The 9967-nt window shown below is 37.0% G+C and overlaps 2 long non-coding RNA genes across 2 annotated transcripts; both read left to right on the top strand.

The window, feature by feature from the left end:
- Nucleotides 1–530: 530 nt before the first annotated feature.
- On the top strand, nt 531–3041 carry LOC306849383. Its single transcript, XR_013782311.1, has 4 exons — nt 531–655; nt 759–840; nt 1271–1385; nt 2357–3041. It is a non-coding gene; the product is annotated as an uncharacterized lncRNA (long non-coding RNA).
- Nucleotides 3042–4520: 1479 nt separating this feature from the next.
- LOC306848959 lies at nt 4521–9895 on the top strand. The gene is made up of 4 exons (XR_013782290.1): nt 4521–4643; nt 4748–4829; nt 5312–5429; nt 9331–9895. It is a non-coding gene; the product is annotated as an uncharacterized lncRNA (long non-coding RNA).
- The last annotated feature ends 72 nt before the right edge of the window (nt 9896–9967 follow it).

Here is a 9967-nt window from a genome sequence, read left to right as displayed (position 1 = left end):
ATGCTAATAAAATTATTAGGCTAATATTAATAACCTTATTAATTACTATTAATAAAGCAGAAGAGCCCAGAATATGAATGCAACGCCCTGCACGTTAAGCTTTTTCATCACCTTCCATTAATCTACTGTATATTTTAGCAGACCACCCACACTGTTTGTCTGGTCTCGTCTATAGCCTTATGTAACTTGAGGCTGACACAATCATATATTGAGAAATATGTAAGAATATGAAGAAATATCTGGTGTTGTTAAGCGGTTGTGAAACAGATAACAGCTTACAACAATAACAATTTAAAAAAAAAACCACATATTTAGCAACCAATAACTACTCAGTAACATTACAAATATTCACAGAAGATTAGTCTTAATTAAAAATACTTTTTAAAAATGATTATTATTTCACATACTCTATAGCCTATCCATAAAGGTCATATAGGGGGCCCATCTCACTTGCATTAAAGACATGAAACATATTTTTCTGCATAAAAGTGCAAGTGACTACTTAAAGTTGGTAATCAAACACACTGATCAGTGCAGACGTGCAGTGGAGTGTGTGTTGAAATAAGATGTTCCTCTTCTGTTTTCTTTAAAAAGATCTAATGTGCCAATGACCGCATTTTATCAGACCAGCATCTGTGCTAAACTTGCAAAAATGGTAAGTTTAATAATACTATTGATCAATATAGAATTTCTATATTAACATGTACTGTTGTATACTGTGTTGTTTCTATAATAAGTTCCTAGTTTTCTCTTTACAGACATCTTTGGCTCTGGTTTTGGTATTTTGTGCCTTTGTCTCTTTAAGCGAATCTGCCTGCTCCATTACACTTCTAAAAAATGGTAAATAAAAACACAGACACACGAATAATATATTTTCTTTAAAAGCCAAAATTCACTCTTATTAGTATTTTTTTATTATTTTTTTTATTTATTTTTATAGTGCCCATTTCATCATAGCATGATTAGTTGTTTTGCATCAAAACTAATTTTTGGTTAAAATATCAAAGATAATAAATGTGTAATGGAAACTGTATATCTAATCTTCTAACTATAACACCATTTATTTGAAGTTTTTCACCATTTATTTGTATCTGAATCATGTTTTCTAACAGAAAATAGGTGTTTGAATCATATTTCATGTCAAATAAACAAGAACAGAAAATATTCAATTATAACAAGGAAACACTCATCATAATACATATTTAAAATATAGTATATGTACACTTTTAGGTAAATAAACATTGCATTTCTTCTTAACGATTCTTAACAGGGGAAAAACATTGTGTTGATGGCTATGATAACAGGCATTCAATTGGAAATACTTGGACCAACCGCAGATGTGTCACATGCACCTGCTTTCAAAACGGATTGAAGTGCTGTGACGCGTAAGACATTTAACTTCCTAACTGCTGTTGAAACTTTAGAAAGCCAAATATATTGTTTTCTTAATTTCTCCTTGTCCTTCAGTATTTTTGAAACAAAATCAATTGGAGTTAACATAATAGAGATAATACAATATTCCTGAAATAAAAGTGCACTTAAAAGAGAGAACACTTTCATGGCTATGTTTCTTAACACACTCAAGTACTCAAAGTCAAATTAAAAGTCTTACCTGTAAGTCATTATGTTTTAATAATATTTTGTTGTGATTTAAAGATGTACACTTATTTTGATTTGTTGACTAACATACTAAAGCACATACTTGATTATAATTTTAACTGTAGTGTTATTCAATATTACATTTAAAGTATAAATACATTTTAAATGTACTAAATTGCAACTTCATTCTTACAGATGTGTAAAAAATTACATATATATTTAAAATAAATACATGACATAAAAGTTTCAATAGAAATGTCATCAAAGTATATTTTAGTTTACAATGAATGCTTATCAGTACATGTAGTACACTATAAGCATATTTCGAAGACAATCCAATCAATTTTGAAATTACATATAAAATGTACTTAAGTCTTATTTACGTGGGTGAAAAAAAGCAGTCTTAAGTTCAGCAAATTGCAAATAAATGTAAAATATAATACATTGTCATTTGATTGTAAATAATGTGCAATTATGTTTCCGAAAACATTATATTAAGTTTGCACTTAAGTATAAACTTAAGCATTGTTTATACAATTGTTCATTGTTAGCTCCATTAACTTTGAAAACAGCATCTCTTTTAAAGCTGAGGTCATGCTGGCCTGTTTGTGTGCTGTATTTTAAACACATTGTTCATAAACATTCATTTTTATAAGCTGAGGGATGAGTTGAAATATATTTCTGTGATTATGAACACCATGTAGTAGGTTTTATATTTCAAGACATTTCCTCTGAAGTGATGTGCTTTTTGTTATAGGATGGTCCGAGTGACTTCCGTGACTAATGGCTGCATTGTGAAGTATAATTACAAAACATGCACATTTGACGTGTTTCATCCAAAAGACCCCACCATTAAGTGTTCCTATGATGCTGTTGGAAAATAATTTCCAATGATCAACTAATGTGTACTTATTTGGACTAAAATGAACTTCAGCCGTTTTTGGATCCAAATTTAGACTATGCTGCGTACTAATTATTAACGACACAGCTAAATATCTTGATTACTAAAAGGTTTGGCATTTAAGACTTTCTTGTATCTTTCTGAAAGTCTTTCTTTTATCGCTAAAGCAAAGCATTTTTAAAGTAGAGCTATAAGAGAACAAGGAATTTTGTTTCTTATATTGAATTTTGCATCTTATATTTGTAAAAAAAAGCTTATACACTTGTCCATGTATAGAGGCCATACATGTTGGAAGATTAAAAAAGTGTATGCTTATATAACAATTATGTCACCTTTTCATTTATGATTTAAAACATGAATTGTGCATTGTTTGCCACTGTTTAACTGAATTGTTAAAATTTTGCATGTCCGTTGATGATTAAATCACATTGTTTCAATAATCTTATGTTTTAAGCAGTGTTTCTGTGAAATGACACATGTAAAACCCTAATATAAACACAACAGCATGTTATTAATGAAAGGCTGAGGTGCAAGCAGGGTCTGATTTATCTATGAAAAGCACACGTTCTTTCGTTCACACACATACAGTACAGACTCAAACGCACAGAAACGTGTAAGCGCTGCTCTGCGATCTTTTCAATAAAATGGATTTGCAAATGAAGGGCTACAATTTTCTCACCATGGAGGTAAGCAGTTCAACTTTTAAGAATATTTATTGTCACTGTATGCACACAGTAGCACACAATAATGGCATGGGGTTAGCAGCTCTAAAACAGTAGGCTAAATAATAAATGAACTAGTAAAATAAAAATAAACAGTATAAATTAAACAATATAAACAGTAATGCAGCCACAAAATAATGTTGTAAAGTGAGGTGGAGTATACTTTATAAACAGCATCAGTATTGCACGCATGTTTGTTATTGTAAGCAATGCTCACAAATTTATTGTATAGATATAAACAATATAGACAACATGACGGTAGCAGTATAAACAATAATGCAGTATACTGTTTAAAAGTGATATAGTGCAAGAAGCACCCTGGCAGTACAATAATGCACATATGTTCATAAATTGTAATTAAGGTTCACTGTTATGTGTGGTAATTTGTATGTTAAACAGTACACACTAGCAAATAATGTGCATAGTTAGATACACTGTAAGTTCCAAGTCTTCCAGATCTTGAATCCAAATGCAGAGCAATGGTTATAGTCCACGAACAACATCCTTACACACGTGCTGTGTCTCTCCAGATGATTCAAAGCAGTGTGGAGAGCCAGGGAAATAGCATCCTCTGTGGACCTGTTTCTATATGCAAACTGATATGGGTCGAGTGAAGCCGGTATGGGATCTCTGATGTGCAGTGTTGGATGTGTTGATCCTCATCTGAGGCTAGAACTGTAGCTGTTGTCACCTTATCTTTGTTCCCAATCTGAGCAAAAAAGATGTGGAGCTCATTAGATTGTGAGACATCACAATGGTGTAGGGCAGGTGAATTTTTGTGAAACAAAGTTTGTAGTTATTGGATGAAGGAGGCGGGAACCAGCAGACGTTTAACATTAATTTAATAACAAACAACAATATGGACGACTGCCGCATAAACATACACAAAAGCACAACTAAAATATCCCAGGCCTGGTCCTCTCTCGTCCTTCACTGTCATCACTCCTCCATCAGACTCGAGACCAGTGTGGCACTTAATGCAATTAATGTTTATTGCCTTTAATTTAGTATTTTCCATGTCCTAATCTAAAGTGTGAACTATCTATTTCTAATAAACCATTAACAGCTCCAGTACTGGTTTATATACTGTACATTAGTTAAGGATGGTTAACAAGTTGTTAACAAAGGATAATAAAACATTAGCCAACTCTTCACGTATGAGCTAATTAACTACTATGAAAATGAATGAAGTACTTATTTGTACATTACGAGGCTACAGTATACTTATAAAGTGTTTTCAAAATATTTTGCTGCATTGAAGTGCAAAGGTCCAGTGTCCAAAGCCAGTAATCAAACTAGTTAATAATCAGTGCAGATGTGTGTTGAAATGTTTGTCTCTTCTGTTTTCTTTAAAAAAGACATAGTGTGCAAATGACTGAATTTCATCAGACCAGCATCTGTGCTAAACTGTGCTAAAAATGGTAAGTTTCATAATGCTGATCAATATAGAATTGATATTTAAAAACATTGACCGTTGTATACTGTGTTTTTTTTCTCTAATATGTACGTATTTTTCCTTTTACAGACATCTTTGGCTTTCGTTTTGGTATTTTGTGCCTTTGTCTCTTTAAGCGATTCTGCCTGTTTCTTTAAACATCTAAATCTGGGTAATTAAAAAAAATAGGCACATGTACAACCATATTTTGGACTCACACATTGTTAAAGTGTAGTCCTTTTCATTTTTTCTTTAAAAGTCCATATGAAATCAAAATTCCCTGTTATTAGTTTTTTTTTTTTTTTATAGTGCACATTTCATCAGATGACTTAATCATCACTTAGTTGTTTTGCATCAAAACAAATATTTGGCTAAATATCAACAATAAATCTGTTATGGGAACTGTATATCTAATGTTCTACCTATGACACCATTATTCTTGAATTCGAGTCACCTTTTCAACAGATAATAGGTGTTTACAATAAATATATTTCATCTCAAATACCCAAGAACATAAAATGTTCAGCTATAGCACTGAGACACACATCCACTGAGATATTAAACATCAAATATATAAAAGATGGTATATGAACACTATTAGGTACATAAACATTGCATTTCTTAACATCTCTTTATTTGATTGAATATATATAGGGGCAAAACATTGTGTTGATGGCTATGATAACTCCAAGCATCCAATGGGAAGTACTTGGACAAACGGCGCATGTATCAGATGTATCTGCTCCCCCGGCCAAATGGAGTGCTGTAATATGTAAGACACTTAACATCCTAACTGCTGTTTAAACTTAAGAAAACCAAATACAATGATCTTTAAAACAAATAAGAAACATAGGAAAGTCCACACTTTTATTTTAGTAATACTGTATTATCTGCCCTTTTTAAGATTTGAGGGAAACTACAATTGCACATTCGATACAATTAAGCACTTCTTTTTCAGAAGGGAATACTTTTACAGAATTTATGAACATTGTAAATGCATTTGTTATCATAAATTTATTTGTTTTTGTTGTTGTTGTTGTCTAAAGTTGTCAGTGCCGGTGTAATTCCTGTAATCTCTGTGGATCTATGCAAAACTATGGTAGAACTTTATTTTAAGGACCAATTCTCATTAATAACTAAAACGCATATTACTAGCACACTGGCTGTTTATTAGTACTTATAAAGCACATATTAATGCCTTATTCTGCATGAACATATTTTAGAGCCCTTAATCTCTACCCCAACTACTCAATCTCTACCTTAACAACTACTGTAGTAACTATTAATAAGCAGCAAATCAGGAGTTTATTGAGACAAAAATCGTACTTAATAAGTTAGTTTAGTGAGAATTGTAACTTAAAATAAAGTGTGACCAAAACTCCTTCTAAGTGTATGTAACTGGTTCTACTTCGCCTTGCTCTCAGTGGAATTCGAACTGCGGTCTCCAACGCGGGAGGGAGGCGCTCTAACAAGGAGGCTAAAGGCCACAACCCCTAGCGTCAGTCGCTAGAGTGCCTCTTGTTGAGATCAGGTTTACGTGCACCAGCACTTACTAGACTGCGTCTGTTACATGTAGCTATGTCTCACCCTTTTTATATTCCAAAAAGAACAACTATATATACTGTACCAAGACAGCATTTTAGCTGACACAAGCTGAGAGATTGGATATATCGTTCAGAGATAAGGTTGGACCATCACCTCCACAACCACTATTTCACCAGCCATCATCACCAGTCCCATGGCCAATCCTGCACCCTACTCTGGCTTGGCAGAGGATTGCAATGGATTCTTTCTCCAGTGTTCATTGGCCCTGGAGGTGCAGCCGTATTGCTTCACCACCAACCGAGCCAAGATCTTATTCATCATTTCCCTGCTGACGGGGCGAGTGCTCCAATGGACTGAATCCATCTGGGACCAAGCAGGATCAGTAACCCAATCCCTGGATACCTTCGTCAATCATTTCCATAAAGTTCCATAAAGGAGACATTTCTGTGAGTGAGCACCTATGTCATATCCTCCAAGGCAAAATGTCTATTAACGATTATGCTCTCAAGTTTAGAACTCTTGCTACCGCCAGTGGTTGGAAAGAATGCTTGCTCCTCATCACTTTCCAGCAGGGACTTGAGCCCAAGATTGGTTCATCCAACTCTCCATCCATGGTCCCAATTGTATGCAGTCATGTATGGAAGACCAACAGGGCCAGCAATCCCCCATGTTCTATCACCAGCCAGAATTCACCAGCACTCCATAAAAAGTGATAATACTTGGTTAACTTCAGCTGAGCAGCAGAGGAGGCTGGCCCAAGGAAACCTCTGCTGCCAGCTCAGTCTTCCAAAAGTACCACCAAGACCACCTACAAGGTCCAGTCAGTGACAGGAAGACCATTAAGCCAAAACCATGTTCGTTTCCAGGCAGGCCTGCTCCACACCGAACAGACCCATCTCCAGGTTCTGGAGCATTCCACTGCAGATATGATCCTTTTGCGCCAGTAGCTTGTGTAACACAACCCTGTCATCTTCTACAAAATGGGCAAAGTCCTGAAGTGGGGCAAGTACTGTTTCCAGGATTGTTTCCCTCAATATCCACAATCTCTCTCTCATCCTCGTCAGACACTGCCTGTGAACTTATACCAGCATTTCATCTAGAACTACAGCTCCATCACCAGTCTACTGACCGATCTGCATAAGAACAAACCCAAGTCTCTGTCCTGGACTCCAGCAGCCATGGAGACCTCCCAGAAGCTCAAGACTGCCTTCACCAGCGCACGGTTCCTAGGACATCCTGAACCCAGCAAGCCCTTCATTGTAGAAGTGGACACATCAGCCACTGGGGTAGGGATTGTGTTGTCTCAGCAGCAGGGGAATCCTCTGAGACTCCATCCATGTACCCTCTTCTCCTAGAAACTCACCCCGGTGGAGAAGAACTACGATATCAGGTTTTTGTTTAATGGGTGGGCAACAACCATTCATGGTGTTGACTGACCACAATAGAAAGAGACTAAACCCTCATTATTTTTCACCCGTTCCAACTTCTCCATCCCCTATCATCCCCTCCAATGCCTCTGAGGCCGCTCAGCTGGGGTGTCCACAAGGTCTCCAGTATGTTTCTTGTTCCCAGCCTACTCCACTAATTCACTCACCTCTGGGCACTGGCCACCCAGAGGCCAATGTCACCTTCTCGAAGCTAAAAGACAACTTCTGGTGGCCCAACATGGCAAGGGTCCATGTGTAGCTGCTCAGGCTGGACCATCTCAAAGAGCCCATGCCATCTTCCAGCCAACAAGCTCCATCCACTGCCTGTTCTCAACTGTCCGTGGTCACACATGGGAGTGGATTACATCACGGACCTGACCCCTTCTGATGGTAATACATGCATCTTTGTGATAATTTTCCAAGTCATGTCATTTGTTTCCTCTCAAAGGCATCCCCACCATTATGATAATGGCAAAACACCTCTTAAACCATGTCTTCAGATAATTCGGGATCCATTCGAACATTGTATCAGACCGGGGCCCTCAATGCATCTCCAAGGTCTGGAAGGCCTTCTTCGCCCCCCTGGGTGTGACTGTGAGTCTGTCTTCCAGTTACCATCCCCAGTCGAACAAGAAGATGGAGAGGAAGATCCAGGAAATCGATTGCTTCCTAAAAACCTTCTGCCACAGCCACCAGAACTCTTGGAACCAGTTCCTAAGCTGTGTTGAGTACGTTCAGAATTCCCTCCATCAGCCTGCCGCTGGACTCACTCCCTTCCCCTGACCTAGCAAGGAACATTACCCCCCCCCCCTCTTCCGTTGATCCTAGAGGATGGAGCCGTGTACACAGTCGGAGAAATCCTGGACTCCCAGCACCATGATGGTCATCTTGAATATCTAGTTGACTTGGAAGGTTATGGCCCAAAGGAATGCTTATGGGTCCTCAGAGACAATATCATGAAACCTACTCTGCTCTCAGCCTTCCATGACGCGCACGCTGATTGTCTTGTACCCCATGGAAGAGGTCGGCCACCACGGCGGGCCGTGGAGGGAGTACTGTCACGGATTGGCCAGGCTCTGAGAACACCCAATCACAGCACACACCTCGTCTCACCACATTGTCTGGTCTCGTTCATTCAAAATGGTCTCTTACCTGTTCTCTAGCAACGAACTCCAGCGATTCTCTCCAGCGATTGTCTCGAGTGTGTTTCATGTGGTGTTATAAGGATTACCTGGATACTTACCCCATTCGAAGAGGTGTGTGCTCTCTATCCATCTGCTCCACCGTCTATGATCTCCTTCACTTGCAATAAAGGAAAGCTCAGCTATTATTCTCATCACACATTCCAGTCTTCTATCGATTCAGTAGTACACTTTTTTAACCATAATAATCAATATAATTATGAAATTACATTTGACACAAAAAAGCACTCTCAAGTTCAGCTAATTGTATTTAACATAATTTAAACTATAATGCAGTGTCATTTAATTGTAAACAATGTGCAATTAAGTGTCCAAAACATTACCTTCAAGGGCAATTAACCTGTGGACATGCTGGCCTGCTAGTTTTCTCCTTATTGTGCTGTATTTTTAGCATGTGTTGTTTGTGTTTTCAAGCTGAAGGATGAGTTTTATTTCTGTGATTATGTTGTAGGTTTTATGTTAAAACATTTCCTCTGAAGTGATGTGCTTTTTATTATAGGATGGGCCAAGCAGCTGTCAAGACTGAAGGCTGCATTGTGAAGTATGATTACAAAAAAATGCACATTTGACATCTTTCATGCAGAAGACCCCACCATTCGGTGTGCTTACAGTGCTGTTGGAAAATAATTTCCAATGATCGAGTCATGTGTACTTATTAGGACTAAAATGAATATCTGTTTTGGAGCCAACCAGGGGATCTACTTTTTGTACTTTGCTGACATGATTTGACAGATGCCAGATCTTTTAATCCTGATAATTTATCTCTGGCTAATTTGGTTCTTCAAACAAGTTAGCAGATTGAATTAAATTAGATGGATTAAGTTGTCTAAAATTAGTCCGTGTTGATATATTAATTGGAAAGGGCAGATATATTGATACATGAAACCATAATCAGAAATGCAGCAATTAGCAGGCAGCAAGAAAGCAACGTAATGACATCATACAGTATATTTAAGATCTAAGAAATAGCCTAGCAGGCAAATTGACACAAGAGTTCTAATAAAAACAAAAAAAAAACAAACGTGTAACTGTTTTTTAAATGATTCCCAATTATTTTTCACAATTTCTACAGGCCTTTGTACAGTTTTTGTACAGGCCTTGCATTTTTCAGTGTCCAGAGTAGCATTCATTTAATT

The sequence above is a fragment of the Barbus barbus genome (assembly GCF_936440315.1).
Source record: "Barbus barbus genome assembly, chromosome: 29".
NCBI lineage: Eukaryota > Metazoa > Chordata > Actinopteri > Cypriniformes > Cyprinidae > Barbus > Barbus barbus.
This window is presented reverse-complemented; position numbering and strand designations above follow the sequence as displayed.